The 23,000-nt window shown below is 45.3% G+C and overlaps 1 protein-coding gene and 1 long non-coding RNA gene across 4 annotated transcripts in view; one reads left to right on the forward strand and one right to left on the reverse strand.

Moving 5' to 3' along the window:
* The window catches only part of LOC137091517 (uncharacterized), a 98,193-nt gene that overhangs the window by 44,967 nt on the left and 30,226 nt on the right, over positions 1-23,000 (forward strand). The gene's annotated exons all lie outside the window — the stretch shown is intronic.
* Positions 794-18,627, reverse strand: LOC137090736 (uncharacterized). Of its 2 annotated transcripts, XR_010907955.1 has the most exons (7): positions 16,168-18,627; positions 16,016-16,074; positions 15,529-15,632; positions 14,887-14,990; positions 14,684-14,764; positions 14,471-14,552; positions 794-1,154 (listed from the first exon to the last, which is right to left on the reverse strand). It is a non-coding gene; the product is annotated as an uncharacterized lncRNA (long non-coding RNA). The 2 variants fall into 2 exon arrangements; XR_010907954.1 differs by lacking the exon at positions 794-1,154 and having other exon boundaries at positions 14,083-14,552.

Consider the following 23,000-nt stretch of genomic DNA (forward strand, 5'->3'; position numbering starts at 1 on the left):
CAATCTGCATCTTATGTTCAATGTAAAATTATACTGTAGTCGTTCTGCATTTTTACAAAATACCACCTGCTATTGATAGACCACGCTTGTGAGTTATTGACCAGAGCAAATATATATCTCTGTCTAAAAAAAAATATTTTAAAATTACGTTTTTCTGAAAAATGGTACTTTCGCCCCTGCTCTCCCCTAAGGACAATTACCTGATGGATGATGAAAGCCCCCTGTTCAAATACGCTTGCGGCTGGCGCAGGGCTGTGTCTGTTACGTCAATGAGGCTGCGTTTGTAATTAATCTCGAAATATTTCGACTTTATTCTCGAAATATTTCGACTTTATTCTCGAAATATTTCGATTTAAATCTCAAAATATTTCGACTTAAATTTTAAATCCGGAAATCAACACCAATAGAGTTAATTTCAACACTTTAAAAGTGTATATATGGGAACCACCCGCAAAGTGTTAATTCAACACTTTTAAAAGTGTTGCCTCTCACAACACCCAACTCAGTGTTACAATAAACTCTAATAGAGTAAAATATTAACACCAATGCAGATAACAACAACACTGTTACAGAGTTAAGTGCAGCTTTGTAGAAAACACTGGCAGTGTTAAAATTCTACACTGTTCTGGTGTTGACCTAACACTTCAGAAAAATGGAAATCAATCAACTCAACTATATATATACTATATATATATACATGCATACATATATACACACACACACACACACACACACACACACACACACACGCTGTTCATTGTAAAGTAAAAAATAATGCAAAAGTTGTTTTAAACTAGTTCTTTATTTACAAGCAAGTCCATTTACATCACAGAAGGTTAACTTTTAAAATAAATGATGAAGGCATAATATATGCATTTCTTTCATAAGCTATTTAAGCTGCTTATAAGTGTGTAATACTTCAAGTCCTGCATGTCAGTGAATATATGTCCTGTGTCAGTGAAGTTGGTTCAGTACCTTCAACTTTGCAACAGAACAGCAGTACTTGAGTCAACACAACATTCAGCAGATGAAAAAACAGTCGCAGGATATCTGTGGATCAGTTGTGTCCAGTTGCTAACAGTACAGTTCAGTTGTGGTTTCATATGCAGAGCAGGAAAAGCTGTGTAGATCCAACTCTCTGGAATCATGGTTCCCTAAACAACACAATACCAGACCAATTACAATTAATACTATTTGTATTTTATAAATACAGTAAGTTTATGGTGCAAAAAGTTCAATCATCTTGGACTTTGGTGACTCAAACAATAAACTATTTTGGTTAGAATTGACTGATTTCCAAGTACATTAAAGGCTTACTTCATCCATGTTACTTCTGTTATTAATTACTCACCCTCATGTTGTTCTTAAAGCTAGGAACACACCAAGCCGACGCCGATCAACTAGTGGCGACGAAAGCAAACTGCTGAGTCGGCTCACGTTGGCTCACGTCGGCAGCGTCTTGGGTCCAAAGCGGTCCAAAGTTGCCCTGACACACCAAGCTGACGCTCGACATCAGACGGCCAATAGCGCGTCCGTTCTGCGCCTGCGTTAGAGGAAATACCTTTCCGTCCCAGCTAATGGCAGTAGTCTGTTTTCGTTATTCGAAGCGGGAAACCGGAAGAGCTATAAAGATATCAGCTGTCGTTTTCGTTTCCCCACACAGACGGATTCGTGCATTTCAGAACGTTGCAAATGGCATTGCCGTTGTCAGCCCTTGGTCTTTTACTTGTGGAAGAGGAAAGGTAGAAGCGGACGCGAAAAATACGAGGAACGCTCACTAAATGGGTGAAACCATACCTCTGAAGTCAAAATGTGAAACCATAGATTATTACACTTGTTCACCTATCAATAACCCATAACAATAACAGGGCATAGCTCAAACAATACCCTGCAAATTGGCTCATTCAGATGCATTGTGGAAGTTAATGTGACACAATCTGAACAATGGCCACTTATAAGGATTGTTAAAATAAATATATGTGTATGACGCATTCTGATTTACAGTAAATTGTTTGTAACAATGCTTGGTGCTAGTTCAATGAATTATGACAGAATTTGTATATATTTTTTTCATTGGAAACATGCCTATGGTGACATTTCTTCAAAATGATATCATGCTGCTTCTTGCACATCACATAACAGCAGTTTGGAAATGAAATCTCCAGTGGCACAGAAATGTTAATGAAAATAATGTAACACTAAACCATACACTGAACTTAACTGACAGTAACCATGATAACTATTAATTTACAGATATTGCACTTTGATAACATTGTATTGTGGAAGTAACACATTATGAAAATATGTCTCTATTAATTGAAAATCTATTTATTCTTAAATTAAAACATCAATACAGATGTGTTTATTTACCCTGCTAGTTAGATGTCAAATAGCAAAATAAGGGTTAGAATTCTGCATCATATTATGTTTTGTGATCCTTTTTTACATAAAGAACTGTGAATGCAAGTACCCAAAGTCAAAGTTTTTTATTTTCCAATGTTCAGTACAATGGGCACAAATAGCTATATAGAGAATAGCTATAAAAGTAGCTATATGTGTAGATTCAGCCAAGGGTGTACTGGGCCGTAGCTCAGCCGTAATGAAGCTGGGCTCCTCACGGGTGCCAATCCAGGTGTCACTGTTGGTACCATTTGAGGGTAAACAGGATTCACTTTCAGACAAAGGTTCCTTAAAGAAACAATCAAAATGTGAACAATGTGATACAATAGATTCTTACACTTGTTCACCAATAACCCATAACAATAACAGGGCATAGCTAAAACAATACCCTGCAAATTGGCTAAATGGATCTATTCAGATGCACATTGTGGAAGTTGATTTGTTGAATTACTTGTAAATAGACCCATCTGAACATTCATTGGCCACTTTACCAAAAGCAAAATGTTCATTTGTTCAAATGGAAAGAAAAAATAAATAAAATAAATTATACACACACACACACACACACACACACACACACACATATATATATATATATATATATATATATATATATATATATATATATATATATATATATATATATATATATATATATATAAATATATTGTGGCAGGGTGAAGGATCATGCAACAATGGAATTGGTGCAAAGCCCCCAGAGGGTGGATTTATTGGTATTAACAGTGACAAACGTAGTGTGTTTAGGTGCAGGTGCGCTGTGGATGTCCTTCTTCCGGGTGCCCTGGTGCTAGCGGTGACGTGGGTGCGGCGAGGTGGCCGGAGCGTCACAGGCTGCAGTCTGGGTGAGAGAGAGAGACAAAGGTTAGCGTAGTGCTGCATGGAGATCGTGCTCTCACTGGTGTCCCAGAATGAAGGCTTTTATGCCCGGGCCTGATGGCCTGCAGCTGTGACGATCCGGCCCGTGCTGATCGTGTGCAGGTGTTTTCCATCAATTGCCAGGGCGACGCTGATGAGAGCTCGGGAGACTTGTCACACCCCCCCCCCCCTCCCCCCCCTAAGCGTCGTGCTGGTCCTGTAACGACAGTTAGTGGCATATACTGGGGAACATAGGGGTGGGCGGGGAGTGCGCCCTGACAGACCTGCGTAAGCTGACCACAGCCTGGAGAGTCCGTCGGCGTTGGAGTTGCCCGTCCCGGCCCGATGCTCCACTGTGAAGTGGAAGTCCTGGAGCGCTAGGAACCACCGCGTCACTCTGGCGTTGGTGTCCTTAGCGCGGGCCATCCACTGAAGCGGGGCGTGATCCGTCATCAGAGTGAAGCGGCGTCCCAGCAGGTAGTAGCGGAGCTCCAGGACCGCCCACTTAATGGCCAGGGCTTCCTTCTCCACCGCCGCATACCTGGTTTTGGCTGGGGTCAGCTTACGGCTGATGTAGGTGACGGGGTGCTCCTCACCCTCCTGGACTTGGGAGAGGACCGCTCCGAGGCCCGTGTCGGAGGCGTCCGTCTGCAGCAGGAAGGGGCAGTTGAAGTCGGGCGCTCTCAAGACCGGTTCCGTGGTCAGCGAGGTCTTGATGGCCCGGAAGGTCTTATCCAGCGCGTCATCCCACTTCACCTTCTCCGGCTGCCCCTTCCTGGTCAGGTCTGTCAGGGGAGATGCTAAGGAGGAGAAGTTAGGGATAAAACAGCGATAGTAGCCCGTCAACCCCAAAAAGGCTCGTACCTGGGTCTTGGCCGGGCGGGGCGCTGTCAGGATGGCGTCGACCTTTTTCTGTTGCGGCTGGATCAGTCCTCTACCCACCCGGAAACCCAGGTACTGAGCCTCGGCGAGGGCCAGATGACATTTCCGGGGGTTGGCGGTCAGCCCAGCCCGCCGGAGTTCCAGGAGCACCCTCCGGAGCCGCTCCAGGTGGTCCTGCCAGGTCTCGGAGTGGATGACCACATCATCGAGGTATGCTGTGGCGTAGGCTTGGTGCGGACGCAGGAGGATGTCCATCATCCTTTGGAACGTCGCCGGTGCCCCGTGGAGGCCGAAGGGGAGGGTCCGGTATTGCCAGTGCCCACTTGGAGTGGAGAACGCCGTCTTCTCCTTAGCGGAGTTCGTGAGGGGGACTTGCCAGTATCCTTTAGTGAGGTCGAGTGTCGTGATGTACCGGGCCCTCCCCAGACGTTCCAGTAGCTCGTCGACACGGGGCATCGGGTAGCCATCGAACTCCGAGACCTCGTTGAGCCGGCGGAAGTCGTTACAGAACCGGAGGGTGCCATCCGGCTTCGGTACCATGACGATTGGGCTGGACCAGGCGCTGCGGGATGGTTCGATTACCCCTAACTTGAGCATCTCACAAATTTCATCCTCGATGGCCTGTCTCCGAGCCTCTGGGACCCGATAGGGCCGCTGCCTCACGATGACCCCTGGTGGCGTTCGGATGTCGTGCTGGATGACGTTGGTCTGCCCGGGACGGGTGGAGAACACATCAGAGAACTGACGGACCAGATGGTTCAACTCCGTCTTCTGGGCGGCCGCCAGGTGGTCCCCGACGTCTACAACCAGGGGATCGACGGAAGCCAACGCGGCGAGCTGTTCTCGGGTCCCCACCCACCTCTTCAGCAGATTAACGTGATATAGCTGCTCTTCTCGCCGGCGACCCGGCTGGCGCAGCCGATAGTTGACGGGCCCCACTCGTTCCACGACGGTGAACGGACCTTGCCAGGTCGCGAGGAACTTGCACGTGGAGGTGGGGACCAGCACCAGGACTCGATCCCCTGGTTGAAACTCTCAGGGCTGGGCCGCCCGGTCGTACCGTTGTTGTTGGGACTGCTGCGCCTTGGTGAGGTGTTCCCGGACTAATGGCATGACCTTCTCGATCCTCTCACGCATCTCTTTCACGTGTTCAATGGCGGAGCGGAGAGGTGCCGGCTGCTGCTGTTCCCAGGCCTCACGGGCCACGTCCAGAAGACCCCTCGGCTGACGGCCAAAGAGCAACCTCGAATGGGGTGAATCCCGTGGACGCTTGAGGCACTTCCCTGATGCCAAACAGGACGTACGGGAGCATCAGGTCCCAGTCTCTCTTGTCTTCCGCTGCCACACGCCGGAGCATCTGCTTCAAGGTTTGATTAAACCGCTCTACGAGGCCGTCTGTCTGTGGGTGGTACACCGTGGTGCGGAGTTGCTTTACCTGCAGCAGCCGGCAGAGGTCCGCCATCAGCCGGGACATGAAGGGGGTCCCTTGGTCCGTCAGTATCTCCGCTGGGATGCCGACTCGGGTGCAGAGGAGGAACAGCTCTTGGGCGATGTTTTTGGCCGTGGCCTTCCTCAGGGGAACTGCCTCTGGATACCGGGTAGCGTAGTCGACGATCACCAGGATGTGCTCGTGTCCCCGGGCAGACTTAGGCAACGGCCCCACCAGGTCCATTCCGATTCGCTCGAAAGGTACCCCGATGATGGGAAGCGGAATGAGCGGGCTGGGGGGAGGAGCTCGTGGTGCGGTCCGTTGGCAGGTCGGACAGGCCTGACAGAAACGCTTCACTTCCCCATCCAAGCCTGGCCAGTGGAACCGGTCCCGGATCCGCTGGATGGTGTTGGCGACTCCCAGGTGGCCGGCCATTGGATGGCCGTGGACGAGTTCCATGATCATTTCTGTCTTGGTCCTCGGCACCACGAGGAGCTCTTTGACCTCCCCCTTCCGCTGAGCGACACAGTACAACAGGCCGTTCTGAACGATGAAATGCGGGAGAGGATGGGGCGCTGGATGATGGTCCTGGCCATCGACTGCCCGGACCTGAGTCCAGCAGTTCTTGAGGCGGTCATCTTCCAGCTGGGCCTTCGCGAAGGAGCACCCTCCCTGGACCTGTTGGAACACATCAAAGAAGACATTAGGAGTTTGGGAGGGGGACTCACCATCTCTCCCGCTGTCCGATGCCAACAGAGCGGCCTGGGTCGTCCTCCTTCTCCGACCGCGCCGCTCTCGGGGGCGGCTCCCGGCCTGGCTGGCTGGGCGGAGGTCTGAAGCAGTTCTTAGAAGCCCGGCCAGTCCCGTCCAAGGAGTACGGCCACGGGAAGGTCCTTCACAATTCCCACTTCCAGCGGCCAGGTGCCCGGGCCAGCGGAGATCGTCACTCGGCGGGCCGGGACATGACGAGTGTCGGCGTGTACACAGGTGATAGGAAGTTGGGTTTTGGAGTTCTTCTGGGGTGGTAGGATGGCGGCCTGGACGAGACTGACCGAGCTCCCCGAGTCGAGAAGGGCCAGAACTGGCCGCCCATTGAGTTTCACCTCCGATCGCGGGGCTCCGCGGGGCGGCTCTTGATGGACGACACAGCCAGCCAACCATGCACGTACCGGTGGGACCGGTTCCTCCGTGGGCATCGGCTCGTCGATTGGGCTGGGAGCCGCAGGCCTGTGTACTGCGCGCTGGGTACCTTCCGGCGCGCGTCGCTCCTGGACCACCCTCCGGGGGAAAGACGGCGCTCGCTCCCCAGGGTCGCGGTGCATCGCCGCCTCCGCCAACTCGATGGCTTCGACGAGCTCGCTGATGGAGGTTGGGTTCGTCATTCCCACCGCCCTCCTCGTGGGCGGCGGGAGAGCTCGGAGCAGACGGTCGATCGTGACACGCTCCGCTACCTGACCCGCGGTGGTTGTTCCGTCGAGCAGCCAGTGTCGGGACAGTCTGGAGAGTTCAGCGGCTTGGGCGCGGGCTGGGCGACGAGGCTTGTACTCCCATTCGTGAAACAATTGGGCTGCTGAAATGGACGACAGCCCGAGGCGTCCGAGGATTTCTCTCTTTAATGCATCATAATTGTCAGCCCTTTCAGTGGGCAATGAAAAGTAGGCTTGTTGTGCCTCACCGGTCAGCAGGGGTCCCAGCAACCGCGCCCATTCGCTCCGGTCCCAGTTTTCCCGAACCGCCGTGGTCTCGAACAGCTGCAGGAACAGCTCGATGTCATCATGGCTGGTTAATTTTGGCAGTAGCTGGGTGGCGCGGACGCGCGGATCAGGCAGCGGAACGTGCTGGGCAGGGGAAAGGCGGAGAGCGGCGATTTCCTCTTCAACTTTTTGCTGGCGTGCCGCCAGATGTTCGGTGATCTGTTGCTGTCGCAGACTCACTTCGGTAAGGCATTTTAGCAGGTCTTCCATGATGGGGGAGGAGCGCCGCCTTTTTCTCCGATCCGGTTGACTGCGTGTGTGAGAAAAAAAACAATGTCAGTGTTGAGGGGGTGGTTGGTGATCCTTCACGCTCTTGCCCGCATTCTCCACCAGTGTGGCAGGGTGAAGGATCACGCAACAATGGAATTGGTGCAAAGCCCCCAGAGGGTGGATTTATTGGTAGTGATGGGACATCTGAAGCGAGACTCCGGAGCTTGTGTCGAGCAAAAAGGGGCGTTCCAGATGAAGCCCCGATTTGAGGCTTGTATCGTTTCCGTGAAAATCACGTGACGATGACAAACGAGGCCTCGTTTTCTTTTGAATACGTCATTGCTTTATTCGGAGTATCGTTTTCGGATAAAAGTGGTTCGAAACCTCGCGCCTCTTGTGGGGTTTGCAGTAGGCATTTGCATTGGTGTTGAGGTGTTGGTTGTATGTAGTAGCGATATCATTATATATCATATCGCGGAGAAGCGCGTCGGTCATAGAAGGAGCTCGAATCGCAAGTAAGTCTATCCGAAATACTCTGTATTTGCTGTATTGTTTGGTGTTTTAATTACTAGAAGGAAGATACATTTTCGTTTCTGCACTTATTCCTTTTATTCATAACTTTGTTCCGTGAGCTACTCACAAATTGCACTTTAACCAGGGCAGTTTGAAGCGCGCTGTACGCAATCACCAGCCGTTATTAAATAATAATTGTTGGCTTTTAGCACAGGTAGTGAGTGATAGTTTGGTTTCGATTTGAGTCGTTGGCAGACCGTTGCGTTGATTAATCTTTGGGATAATTATAAAAGCATCCACACCTGCTATCCCTCAAGCAGTGATCAGTGTGTATTTAATAAGCGTGTCAGCGCTGTCGCGGTAGCGTCAGCGGGAGCGTTCAGCCCTCGTGTTCAGCCGCCTCGTGTGAAGACCGACAAGTGTAAAGACATTCGTTTTCGACTCGACCTACGATCGACTCCACCGTAGAACGAACACCGAGAACGCACTTAAGTATTTATTTATTTCTCTATCCTCTTTCTCCTTCTCTCTCTTCTCACAATGTGCTTTCAATACATACCCACTATTTCTACCCCTCGCTCCACTATCAGACGCAGACGGCAGCGCAACACTGCTAATCTGCGTCTTATTCCTTCCTCTACTAATATCCCTCCCTCCTTTTCTCTGGGTCTATGGAATTGTCAGTCAGCTGTAAACAAAGCTGACTTCATTCCAGCCTTCGCCACTCATTCCAATCTGAATATCTTGGCCTTGACTGAGACCTGGATCCGTCCAGAAGACTCAGCAACTCCTGCTGCTCTCTCTAACAATTACTCCTTCTCACACACCCCTCGCCACACTGGCAGAGGTGGAGGCACAGGTTTTCTTATCACGAACAATTGGAAATACTCAACCCACACCTCTCTCTGTAATAACATCTCATTTGAATACCATGCTATTACAGTTACAGCTCCTGCTAAAATCCATCTAGTAGTCATTTACCGCCCTCCAGGTCAATTAGGCACCTTTGTTGAGGAACTAGATGTGCTGCTGTCCTCATTCCCTGAGGATGGCAGCCCACTTGTAATCCTTGGTGATTTCAACATCCACCTGGACAAACCGTATGCTACAGATTTTCACTCCCTTCTATCCTCATTCGATCTCAAACTTCTTACTACCTCACACACACACAAATCTGGCAACCAACTTGACCTCATCTACATACGCAACTGCACTACAGAAAACACTTTGGTCAAACCCTTACACTTCTCGGATCACTACTTCATCACATTTAATATACATCTCACTACTCTTATGCTTCCACCTCCTCTACCAGTTAGTTTCAGACGAAACCTGCGTTCTCTTTCTCCCTCACACCTCTCCTCCGTTGTATCATCCTCTCTTCCGTCACCCACACAATTCTCCTCTATGGATGTCAACACTGCAACAGACACTTTATGTTCCACTTTAACCACTTGTCTAGATACCATCTGCCCTCTGTCTTCTAGGCCAGCTCGCGCTACTCCCTCTAACCCTTGGTTATCTGATGTTCTTCATGAACACCGGACCAAACTTAGGGCAGCAGAGAGAAAATGGCGCAAATCAAACGACCCATCTGACCTGAGTAAGTACCAATCTCTGCTCATTTCCTTCTCACAGGACGTCCATACAGCTAAATCCGCATATTTCCACAACAAAATCAACAGCACCTCAGACTCACGCACACTTTTCAGAACTTTCACCTCTCTCCTCTGTCCCCCTCCACCACCTCCCACCACCTCTCTTTCTGCAGACGATCTTGCCAATTTTTTCACAAACAAAACCACACTCATCAGCAGTCAGTTCACACCTCCACACACACACACTTTTGAATCAGCCACATCCACAGCCAAACATCTTCTCTCCTCCTTCTCTACACTCACTGAGGACGAAGTATCTAAGCTTCTCCTCTCCAGCCATCCCACTACCTGCCCTCTAGATCCCATCCCCTCACATCTCCTACAAGCCATCTCCCCTACACTCTTACCAGCACTCACACACATCATCAACACATCTCTTTCCACCGGCATCTTCCCTACCACATTCAAGCAGGCTCGAGTAACCCCACTGCTTAAAAAACCCACATTAGACACATCGCTTGTAGAGAACTACAGACCTGTTTCTCTCCTACCATTCATTGCGAAAACACTTGAAAGAGTTGTTTTCAACCAGGTCTCATCTTTCCTCTCACAGACTAATCAACTGGACGTAAACCAGTCAGGCTTCAAAAAGGGCCACTCAACTGAGACGGCATTACTGTCAGTTACTGAAGCCCTGCGGCTGGCTAAAGCTGCATCCAAATCATCAGTCCTCATCCTCCTTGATCTATCTGCTGCCTTTGACACTGTGAATCATCAGATTCTTCTGTGCACCCTCTCATCACTGGGCATCACAGGGACTCCACTCCACTGGTTTGAGTCCTATCTCACAGGTAGGTCTTTTAAGGTTGCCTGGAGAGGAGAGGTATCCAAAACACATCAACTGACCACGGGGGTTCCTCAGGGCTCAGTGCTTGGACCTCTCCTCTTCTCCATTTACACTACATCACTGGGTCCCATCATTCAGGCACATGGTCTCTCTTATCATTGCTATGCTGATGACACACAACTCTACCTCTCATTTCAACCAGATGATCCCACAGTAGCTGCACGAATCTCAAGCTGTCTGGCGGACATCTCGGCATGGATGAAAAAACATCACCTGCAGCTCAATCTAGCAAAGACTGAGCTGCTTGTTTTCCCTGCTAACCCCACCATACAACACGACTTTACCATCCAGCTAGGTTCATCTCTGATTACTCCTTCGGGGTCGGTCAGAAATCTTGGAGTAATATTTGATGACCAGCTGTCCTTCAAAGACCACATCTCGAAGACGGCTCGGTCATGCAGGTTTGCATTACACAATATCAGGAAAATCAGACCGTTCCTTACGGAGCATGCAACACAGCTTCTTGTCCAAGCCCTGGTCATTTCTAGACTTGACTATTGCAACGCGCTTCTGGCTGGACTTCCATCTTGTGCAATCAAACCGTTGCAAATGATCCAGAACGCTGCAGCGCGTCTTGTATTCAATGAGCCCAAAAGGGCTCATGTCACACCTCTATTCATCTCTCTGCATTGGCTACCACTCGCTGCCCGGATCAAATTCAAAGCCCTGACTCTTGCTTATGGATCTTCCACAAGCGCAGCACCCGCATACTTCGACTCACTCCTTCGCGTCTACACACCCACCAGAAGCCTTCGCTCAGCTAATGAGAGAAGGCTTGTGGTACCATCACAGAGAGGCATGAAATCCCTCTCTCGAACTTTTTCTTTCATTGTTCCGGGTTGGTGGAACGATCTTCCGTCCTCCATACGCACAACAGAATCACTCACTTCGTTCAAAAGACAGGTAAAAACTCATCTCTTCCATGAGCACTTAATCTTACATTAAAAAATAAATAAAATAAAAAATATTCCCCCTCTATTTCTCCTTTCTTCTTTCCTTTTCTGGTCTTTGCTACTCTGAGCAGTGTACAAATCTTAGTATTTAGGGCACTTTTTGTGTTTCGTTGCCTCTTCTTGACGGATCGCTTCCTGTTCTCCTGAGTTGTAAGTCGCTTTGGATAAAAGCGTCTGCTAAATGCATAAATGTAAATGTAAATATCTTGTATTATATATTATATTACATTATACTTCGTTTAGTAGATTATTAGAGTAAATTATACATAGTTCAGTAGATTATTAGAGTAAATTAGCCTATATCTAGGTGTAATACCTATACTACGTAATTTTATATATATATATATATATATATATATATATATATATATATATATATATAGCCTATATTAGTAGTAGTGTTATTATTATATATATTATTGCTATTATTATTAATATAAGACTAGACTGTATTAGGCAACCGTATTAGGGAAAGCTTTTCCCATTTGCTGTTCCAGAATTCCAGTCCCATAAGCACTGCACTATTGCACTCCCAATCAGCGCAACACTCACAATAATTTATTTACAATCATTCTGGGCATTCACTATCATCACTAACCTAAAGATCTACTGAATAGTTGAACACAAAGTTGTGTGTTTGTGTGAGTTGTGTGTACATAGGTTAATACAAGCAGAGTAAAATACTTTATTAATACACAGGCAATAGAAAAAGGGTGTGCCCACACTATGACAGTTTGGTTGTTCAGGATGAGTAGATTTGTGTGCGATGCATTGCTTTGGACAGCAGGTGTCACTAGGGAGCACACTGTTTCATGAGGCTTCAGGTAAATGAACCTTTTGGTGAAGCAATGGGCTGGAAAGCCTCAGTGGTTCAGGAAGCCTCATTTGGCCATCACTATTTATTGGTATTAACAGTGACAAACGTAGTGTGTTTAGGTGCAGGTGCGCTGTGGATGTCCTTCTTCCGGGTGCCCTGGTGCTAGCGGTGACGTGGGTGCGGCGAGGTGGCCGGAGCGTCACAGGCTGCAGTCTGGGTGAGAGAGAGAGACAAAGGTTAGCGTAGTGCTGCATGGAGATCGTGCTCTCACTAGTGTGCCAGAGTGAAGGCTTTTATGCCCGGGCCTGATGGCCTGCAGCTGTGACGATCCGGCCCGTGCTGATCGTGTGCAGGTGTTTTCCATCAATTGCCAGGGCGACGCTGATGAGAGCTTGGGAGACTTGTCACAATATATATATATATATATGTGTGTGTGTGTGTGTACCCTGATAGTTAGATTTGAGGTGCACTCCTTCCTTTTTGTGTGAGGTTCTAGAAACTGCAGGTGGGTCTTCTGAGCTCCAGAACTTCCTGTACTGGGTTCACAATGAATCCCACCGCTTCTTGAGCTCTTTCTCTGAGGGACAATAAATAAAAAAAAAAAAAAACATTACGCTGAGTTTATGTCAATTTCATGGCTATTGTAATGTTCATTTTTGTTCTACTATTAACTGGATGTTTTCTGGATGACAGCATTTTTTTTTTTACAGTCGCTAGAACACATTCTCAATACATTTAGGTCACTTTTGCAAAACTCTCCACACAGTTAGTACAACTGAAATATATGAGGGCTAAACTGTGGATTTATCATTGCTTTTGGACATAAAGACATGCATTAAGTGTTTTGATATCTTTAGTGCATTTTGAATGTGAAATTAACTGCTGTGCAAAGATGAAAGTTGCACACAACAATCTAACATGCAGTTTTTTTTTTAAATATGGACTACTGAAGAAGAAAAAACTATTGCAAAAAAGGAAATCTTACCTGACATGACAACTTTATTTGCGATCTCACGCCACGGTTCTGCTTTCGCCACACAGTTGACATAACGTTAACATTTTCCCGTAGTGTGATACTAAGCTGGCCTTTGCTGGATCATGCAGATCAGTTTGTCTTCACTTGCCTCGGTCTACACAGCCATATATATTAACATGTGTTAACATGTATCGTAATGAGGAATATAATCAAATGAGACGACACCTTTCTTTTACTGTCTATGGAGGAGACAGGCGTTCTGTGTTCCCTCTTGACTCTTTCGTTTACTTGCTTCGTCACTTCCGTTTTATTTTCTCGTGCACTGGTTCGCTAGCTGAACAGCAAATCAGAACGATCATATGTCCCGACTGACCGACATGCGGCGACGCCGATTTAACATGTCGAATCGGCTGAAAAACAGCCGACGAGGACCAACGCCAGCCGACGGCGTGGAACTGTGTGGAACACACCGAGGAAACTTAGTTGGCCGACGCACAAAAACTGCCCGACGGCCGACCGTCGGCTTGGTGTGTTCCGGCCTTAACCCGTAAGACTTTTTTTCATCTTCAGAACACTTAATGAAAATATTATATATATATATATATATATATATATATATATATATATATTTTTTTTTTTTTTTTTTTTTTTTTTTTTTTTTTTGTGCAAACACGGCATTTGCATAGTTTAATGAAAATGTATGTTAAACCACTGGAGTTGCATGGAGTACTTTAATGATGTACCTTTATATATTTCTGTGGCTTGAAAGTGGTAGTTGCATGGACTGTCTATGGAGGGACAATGATTCAAAATGCGCCGAGGCTTAATGAAGCGGTGTTTTGAAATCTGCCATGCCGTTATTTAGTTTTTTTTTACGCACAAAAACTATTCTCGTCGCCTCAGAAAATTATTGTAGAGCCACTGTAGTGAGATGGGCTCTGTAACGACATCTTTAGTGCCTTTATGGGTCTTGAGAGAGGAAATTACATTGGTGTCAATGAAGACCTTTCTGAGCCATCGGATTTCAACACTAATATCTTCATCTGTGTCTGAAGATAAATGGAGGTCTTACGGGTGTCCAACGACATAAGGGTGAGTAAATGATGACAGAATTTTCATTTTTGGGTGAACTAACTCTAAAGAAATCTCACTTACTAGTCATCTGCTGGAATGATTTTTGTTCCCTTCTTCCTGACTTTGTGATGTTGGGGGCAGGTGATTTCCCAATCTGTTGAGTCTAAAATCAAACAGAAAATATATACCTGTCAAATCATGAAAACAATTAGTTTGACTCAATTCTATAAGCCAAATACCAACAAATGTGATGTTTGTGGCCATGATTCTCTCATGTTATATGTTAAATCTTACCATCTCCAGACAGGTTCTAGTCTGTACAGTCTTCAAACACCAAGCCAGGTACCCTTTACTTGATGCATTATAGAAATTCTCCTAAAAACACAAACAGCAAAAACAATACATTTAAACACGAAGGCATATCCAAACGTTAACCAAAAGTTAGTGACAATTAGCCTACATTTTGCATAAATATTTAGTCTGAAAGAATGACTTACCCATTCTAAAACTATTGGTCCTCCAATAATAGTAACACTTTCAAGGGTATTGGTCTGCAGTTTGTGGAGTTGTTCTTCTGTTTTTCAGTCATATGGTAGGTGTGCTGGCAACGAGCAAAATATAGTTTGAGGATGAAGAAATACTTTAAACAGTCTTAAAGTATTCATTAGTTTTAAACACAGACTCTAGTGCATCTATCCATTATAAAAGTGCATCTATCCATCATAAAAGTGCATCTATCATCTTAAGGGCAGCCATCCATTATAAAAGTGCATCTATCATCATAAAAGTGCATCTATCCATCATAAAAGTGCATCTATCCATCATAAAAGTGCATCTATCCATCATAAAAGTGCATCTATCATCTTAAGTGCAGCCATCAATTATAAAAGTGCATCTTTCATCATAAAAGTGCATCACCATAGACATTGACATTGATCTTTTTCTTTCTCACACTGTTGATCTCTGGTGTATAAGATCCAGCATCCATGGACGGATGCACTTTTATGATGGATGAATGCACTTTTTGCCTTAGTTGTCCTTTATTGTAAATAAATATTATTGATCAATATCTGTGCTTAAAGATATTTACCAATAATCTGCCAAGAAAAGCACTACAGTTTTCTATACCTTAAACATACCTTTTTTGCTGCAGAACAGAAAGCATGGTCATCTGTCAGCCTTGGTTTCAGTCCAGGGGGGTGGTCAAAAATCAATGTTGATGCAGCTGATGAACATGATGCTTCTTAAGACAGACATCAGACAGGTCAAAAGCAAATTAGGTCGACATTTTTAGAAGTAGGTCGACATTCATAAAACAATCCTGCCTAAAACTTTGTCACTTGATTTCGCATAAAAATAGCTTTCCTTTGTTAGTAATATGAGTCTTTGAATCTGGAATTCTACCCAATAAAAATCATACACAAAGATTAAGTAGTGCAATAAGATTACAGTTCGGTGAATGAACTATAACGGGGAAGAGAAAGCATGTTAGAAACCCCCGTTTGATGCTGCTTCACCAGTGAGGCCACTGCCTTTTAAGCAGCAGTAGCTACTGAATGTGTTTTTCCAAGACATAAATACATAATTATACAGCAATTATACAGATTATATGTGTAGAACACTTACTTTAGGTGTTTTCTCTGTTAAAAGCACACTCTGTGTCTCAACTGCGTCACAAGCCTAGTCTGTAAGAAAGGTTTAGGCACGTTTTAAAAGCGTTAGATATCGTTAAACGACGTCATTAAAAAAACACGTTGCAAATTAGGCTAAACACTTACTTTCGTCGTTTCCCTTATAACGTGCAAGCGGCGTGCACCCGCCTCCTCGTCGTCAGTTCCATGTCACCACTCAAAGAAAATGCCGCATGTGAGAAAGGTTGTTTAGTTTAAGCGTGCAGAGCATTTAAATATTGCGTTAAATAAACATTTTATAAAATACATATTGTAAATGAGCTAAAACACTTACTTACGGCGTTTCCCTGTTAAAAAGCACCCGCCTGTGGTCTGCTCCGTCCGAATCACGTCCACGAAAATGCCTCTATGAGAGCTGTTTAACAGTGCACAGCACATAATTAGTTATAAAACAATATAATGCTATAAAATGGATACGTAAATGAGATGGAACCATAGGATGAAACACGCAATATCAGCGTTTCCCCTCCTTGATGTTATGCATCGCGAGAGAAGGGGTTCAGCGAAAAATCGGCAGCTGGCAGCAGGAAGTTGCTGCCAATGGCAGCCGACAGTACCTGCCACTAAAACCGGACGTCGGCTGCCGTTTACTACCAGAAGTAGGCGGTACCTGTCGCTTTTAGCCACCGGAAGCAAGGCAAATATAGAACGAGTGATTTAATGAATAACAGCCTTATCATAATTGTGATTTTAAATGATTAAATTTTACTATAGTAGATAGGCTAGCTGACTTTTTATAAACAAAATATATGTATATCGTTCACTGCTATATGTTGAATTTGGTAGGTTGTTAGAAAAAAAACAAAGTGTGATGAGTTTCAAACACATCCCACAAATTGATTCATGATGTAATTCAGAAACACTGAACTAGTCACAAAATGTTAACTATGTTTTATTGAGAGTGAATTTAAGAGTGGAACTATAAAGACAGAATAAATAAAGAATCACTTCTCCAGCAACTGGCACACGTCACTTCAGAAACCTGGTTGTGTGTGTTTTTCAGATCTAATCACTTTTATTGTCACATTAGCAACAGCACATGCACTGTGGTAAGTGAAAGTCTGAGAGCAGTGCAGAATACAATTGGACATACTTAACAGGTAACAATACACATTATACACAATAAATAATGTACATATTATACACACAATGCATAATAAGATGAATGAATGAATGAATGAATGAATGAATGAATGAATGAATGAATGAATGAGGCACATAGTGGTTTCATATGAACTGATGTACACCCAAAGTGCTTTACAACCATGTCAGGGGTCTCTCCTCAACCACCACTAGTGTTCAGCATCCAATTATACACATTATACAGTTACAGAGCTACAGCGGGTTGATAAGTAGGTGATGGGAGAATTGATGGTGTTAAAAGTGCAGTGCATAATACATTAGGTTCACGTTTGGTTGAAATTGTGTAAAGTGTGGAGTCTAAAGTGCAGTGTATGGCATAGCATAGAGTGGGGTTGTAAGGCACATCAGTTCGGGTTGTTTAGCAGCCTGATAGCCTAAAAGAAAAAGAAACCATTCCTCAGTCAGCTTGTGTGGGACTGGTGCTGCAGAGAGCAGTCAGTGGCTCGGGTGGCAGGAGTCACTGATGATCCTCTGGGCTTTATACACCGTCTGGACGGAGGGAAGCTCAACTCCTACAATGTGGTTTGTAGGTCACCTGCAGTGCAGTTTATCTACCAAGTGTTCTTGATGCTCTCCAGACTGCAGATGCAGAATGGTCTAAGGATGCTGGGGTTCATTCCAAACTTCCTCAGGCACCTGAGGTATAAGAGAGGTGCTGACGTGCTTATGTGTGCGGCTGTGCGCAAACCATGTGAGATCTTTAGTTATGTGAACTTAAAGCTGTTGACCTGCTCCCTACAGGCGTAAAAGGTGACAGGGTGTGTTCTCTGTCCTTTCCCCTGAAATCTACCACCAGCTGATTATGTTGTTGATGTTGAGTTAGAGATGGTTCTCCTGGCACCAGTGTGTTTCTTGAAGCATCTCAAAAAGGTTCACGGGAACCTTTCCCACAGCATTTAAGCAGGCTCGGGTAACCCCACTGCTTAAGAAACCCTCTCTGAATCCAGCACTTTTAGAAAACTACCGACCGGTATCCCTTCTGCCTTTCATCGCAAAGACACTTGAGCGAGTTGTGTTTAATCAACTCTCTATGTTTCTTGAAGGGGACAACCTCCTAGACAACAACCAATCCGGCTTCAAAAGCGGCCATTCGACCGAGACTGCCTTGCTCTCGGTAACTGAGGCACTGAGACTGGCAAAAGCAGCTTCCAAATCCTCAGTGCTCATTCTGCTGGATCTGTCTGCTGCTTTTGACACAGTTAACCACCAGATCCTCCTGTCAACACTTAAGAGGACAGGAATCTCAGGATCTGCTCTCCAGTGGTTCAGGTCTTACCTCTCTGGTAGGTCCTACAGGGTGACATGGAGAGGTGAAGTGTCTAAGTCACATCATCTAGCTACTGGGGTTCCACAGGGCTCAGTCCTTGGACCACTTCTCTTCTCCATCTACATGTCATCATTAGGTTCCGTCATTCAGAAACACGGCTTCTCCTATCACTGCTATGCTGATGACACTCAACTCTACTTCTCATTTCAACCAGATGATCCTACAGTCAGTGTTCGTATCGCTGCCTGTCTGACGGGGCGGCAGGGGCTCAGTGGTTCATGTAGGTTGTCTACAAACCGAAAGGTTGGTGGTTCAATCCCCGGTTCCACCTGACCAAGTGTCGAAGTGTCCATGAGCAAGACACCCAACCCCAGCTGCTCCCGACGAGCTGGATGGCGCCTTACATGGCTGACATTGCCGTCAGTGTATGAATGGGTGAATGTGAGGCAAAAATGTAAAGCGCTTTGGATAAAAGCGCTATATAAATGCAGTCCATTTACAGACATTTCTGACTGGATGAAAGAGCATCATCTTAAACTCAATCTTGCAAAGACAGAATTACTTGTTTTCTCAACCAACCCAGCACTTCATGAAAATTTCTCCATTCAGCTTGGTTCATCGACCATAACTCCATCAAGGACAGCAAGAAACCTTGGAGTTGTGATTGATGACCAGTTAAAATTCACTGACCACATTACTGCAACAGCCCGGTCCTGCAGATTTGCTTTATACAACATTAGAAAGATTAGACCCTTCCTATCAGAACAGGCTGCACAACTCCTGGTTCAAGCTCTTGTTCTCTCCAGACTGGACTATTGTAATGCTCTTCTGGCTGGGCTTCCAGCATGCACTATCAAACCCTTGCAGCTGATCCAGAATGCAGCAGCGAGAGTGGTCTTCAATGAGCTGAAGAGAGCGCATGTTACGCCTCTCTTCATCAAACTGCACTGGTTGCCAATGGCTGCTCGCATCAAATTCAAGGCACTAGTTATTGCCTACAAAACAACCACTGGCTCTGCACCAATATACCTAAATTCACTTGTTCAGACTTACACACCCTCCAGAAGCTTGCGTTCTGCGAGTGAGCGGCGCCTCGTGGTTCCATCCCAAAGAGGCATGAAACCGCTCTCACGGACATTTTGAAACAACATACTGAAACAACTTTTACACCCGGGAAAGAGCATCTGCAATCAAATTATCCTTGCCACGGATATGTTTGATCAGCAGATGAAAAGGTTGTAATGCAAGACTCCATCTCATAATTCTCTGGTTTTTACCACGCATTCGGTCTAAAAAATGTCAAAGGATTGTGGTCAGTGTAGACAATAATGGGACCACAAATTGAGCTCAAATAGACTTCGAACTGTTGAACAGCCAACACAAGGGCTAAAGCCTCTTTTTCAATCGTAGAGTATGCCAATTGATGGCAATTACATTTTTTTGAAAAATAACTAACCGGATGTTCGATTCCATCAGCATCTTCCTGTAGGAGAACAGCACCAGCACCACAGGCACTGGCATCAACTGCTAAGAGGAAAGGTCTCTGGAAATTAGGTGTAACCAATACAGGCGCATTGGCTAACAGGGCTTTAGCATTATTGAAAGCAAACTGGCATTGTTCAGTCCATAAGAATGGTTTCTTCGGACTCAACAAATCAGTCAGAGGAGTAACTACACTGGCAAAATTCTTACAAAATCCTCTGTAGTAGCCTACCATTCCCAGGAATCGGCGGAGCTCACGGCGGGTAACAGGAGTAGGAAAACTACTAATAGCGTCAACTTTAGCATTGATTGGCTTTACACAACCCCGACCAACTACTTTGCCCAAGTATGTCACAGTAGCCTTTCCAAACTCACACTTGGCAAGGTTAATAGTTAAATTGGCTTCAGCCAGTCGTACAAAAAGTTCTCTAATTTGGTCAAGATGGTCGGACCAAGAAGAACTAAACAGAACAACATCGTCTAGATAGGCCTCACACCCTGACAACCCGGACAGTACTCGATTTACCAATCGCTGAAATGTAGCGGGTGCATTTCTGACCCCAAAAGGCATAAGAGTGTACTGCAGGAACCTATCAGGTGTCACAAAAGCAGACAATTCCTTAGCACGAGAAGTCAAAGGCACTTGCCAATAGCCTTTCAAAAGGTCGAATTTGCTAACAAATTGCGCAGAGCCAACACGATCAACGCAATCATCGATTCTAGGCAAGGGGTAGCAATCAGGTTTAGTTAAAGCATTAAGCTTCCTGTAGTCAGTGCAAAAACGATAAGATTTATCCGGCTTACTCACTAAAATACAAGGAGAGCTCCAAGAACTGAAACTGGGTTCTGCCAAATGATGAGAAAGTACATAATCAACCTCTTTCTGAAGCAATTCCCTTTTTATAGGATTTACTCTGTATGCATGTTGTTTTACAGGTGAAGCCGTACCAACATCAATATCATGCTCAATGATATTAGTTTGGGTAGGGAAATCAGAAAACAGAGAGAGGAACGAACTTACCAACTTCATTATATCTGTCTTCTCAGAGTCAGATAAATGAGACAAATGAGAAGTCAAATTGGCAAGAATTTCAGAATTATTTAGTCGCCCTTCCACGACACCTCGAGAAGGACCGTTTATTTTGTCCGTAGCCATTTGATCTGCATTTCCCCCCATCTTTTCAGATACATCTAAACTGCTTCGGCTAACAAGAGTAGTTGATACAACATCAACAGACAAAGAAGTCACAGGAGTCACATAAGGTTTTAGTAAGTTAATATGACAAACCTGTAATTTCTTTCGGCGGTCAGGAGTATTTAGTAGATAGTTGTTATTAGGGAAACACTTTGCAACTGAATATGGTCCAGCAAACCTAGCCTGGAAAGGACTTGTAACCACAGGTAACAATGCCAACACTTGATCACCAACTTGAAGTTCTCTGGACTTGACCTTACGGTTATACAATCTCTGCATCTTCCCCTGGGACTTATCTAATTTACGTTGGGCAATAGCTCTAGCTTCATAGAGTCGATAGCGAAAACTGCTTACAAAGTCCACCACATTCTCTGGTGGGTCAGAGATCTTCCATTCGTCGGCTAAGACACCAATAGGTCCCCTAACAGTGTGTCCGAACACTAGTTCATTAGGACTGAACCCTATGCTCTCCTGCACAACTTCACGGATAGCTAACAACATCCAAGGAAGTCCCTCTTCCCAATCAGAGTCAAGCTAAACACAATAAGATCTCAAAAGTGACTTCAGGGTCTGGTGGAATCTTTCTAGTGCTCCCCTGACTCTGAGGATGATAAGCACTTGAGATGTTATGGGTAACTTTAAGTTGTTGCATAACTTTAGCGAAGTGTCGAGACATGAAGTTTGAGCCCTGATCAGACTGAAGAGTGTTAGGAATGCCAAAAATGGACATAAAACTCATTAAAGCCTTTAAAATCGATTTGGTAGTAATCGATCGTAAGGGATAAACTGCAGGATAGCGTGTGGACTGACACATTACAGTTAGTAAATACGCATGTCCAGCCTTTGATCGTGGCAAAGGACCAACACAGTCTATAATGAGATGCTCAAAGGGAGTAGTAACTGCAGCAATAGGCTGTAAAGGAGCCAACGGAATTTTCTGATTTGGCTTCCCGGTCATTTGACAGGTATGACAAGACCGTATATAGTTAATCACATCTCGCTTAACTCTATGCCAATAGAATTTTCTCAGAATTCTGTCATAGGTCTTTCGTACACCCATGTGACCAGCGACGCCCTCATGGGACAGCTGTAGGATGGCTTGACGAAAAGTAAGAGGAATCACAATTTGAATCCTGGGATCTAGCAAAACATCAGAACACCTGGGTTGTTTTCTACAGAGCAATCCATCTGTAACAAAATAAAGAGGAAGTGATTTATCACCATTTACGTCATCGACCAAAGAAAAAAGATCCTGAAGGGTGCAGTCCGACTGCTGTTCTTTAATTAATTCATCTCGAGTGACACTATAAAGTGGAGATAAAGAACAAGCATTAACATGGTCATCACGATTAAATGGACTTTCAGGCATGAAATCAGACTTTTCCATGGTATCATCAACCACAGGCAGTAAATCAGACACAGAGGTTTCATCTTCAAGACTAGTGCACACCACATTATTCTCTGGTTGAGAGGAATTCACAGACGAAAAGTATCACTAAGAATACTTTTCCCTTCATCTATTCCCTACAACAAGATCTACTATAGGCGGAACCCCACCATCTGATTTTTCCCACACATTTCCCCCTGCTAGATCATTTCCAAGTATGAAACTGACACCAGGGACAGGAAGCACTGAACAACGCCTACAACAACACTGAACGCCTACAACAACATCACCTGATACTAGTTTTGAGGCAAGATGAATACGGTGTAAAGGAACTTCCATGAACCCCATCTCAAACCCTCTCACCAGTACATGAGTTCCAGTAGCAGTACTATCAGACAAAGGCAGAAGTCCTTCCAATAAAAAGGACTGTGCAGCTCCAGTATCTC

The sequence above is a fragment of the Pseudorasbora parva genome, chromosome 10 (assembly GCF_024679245.1).
Source record: "Pseudorasbora parva isolate DD20220531a chromosome 10, ASM2467924v1, whole genome shotgun sequence".
In the NCBI taxonomy this organism is placed as follows: Eukaryota; Metazoa; Chordata; class Actinopteri; order Cypriniformes; family Gobionidae; genus Pseudorasbora; species Pseudorasbora parva.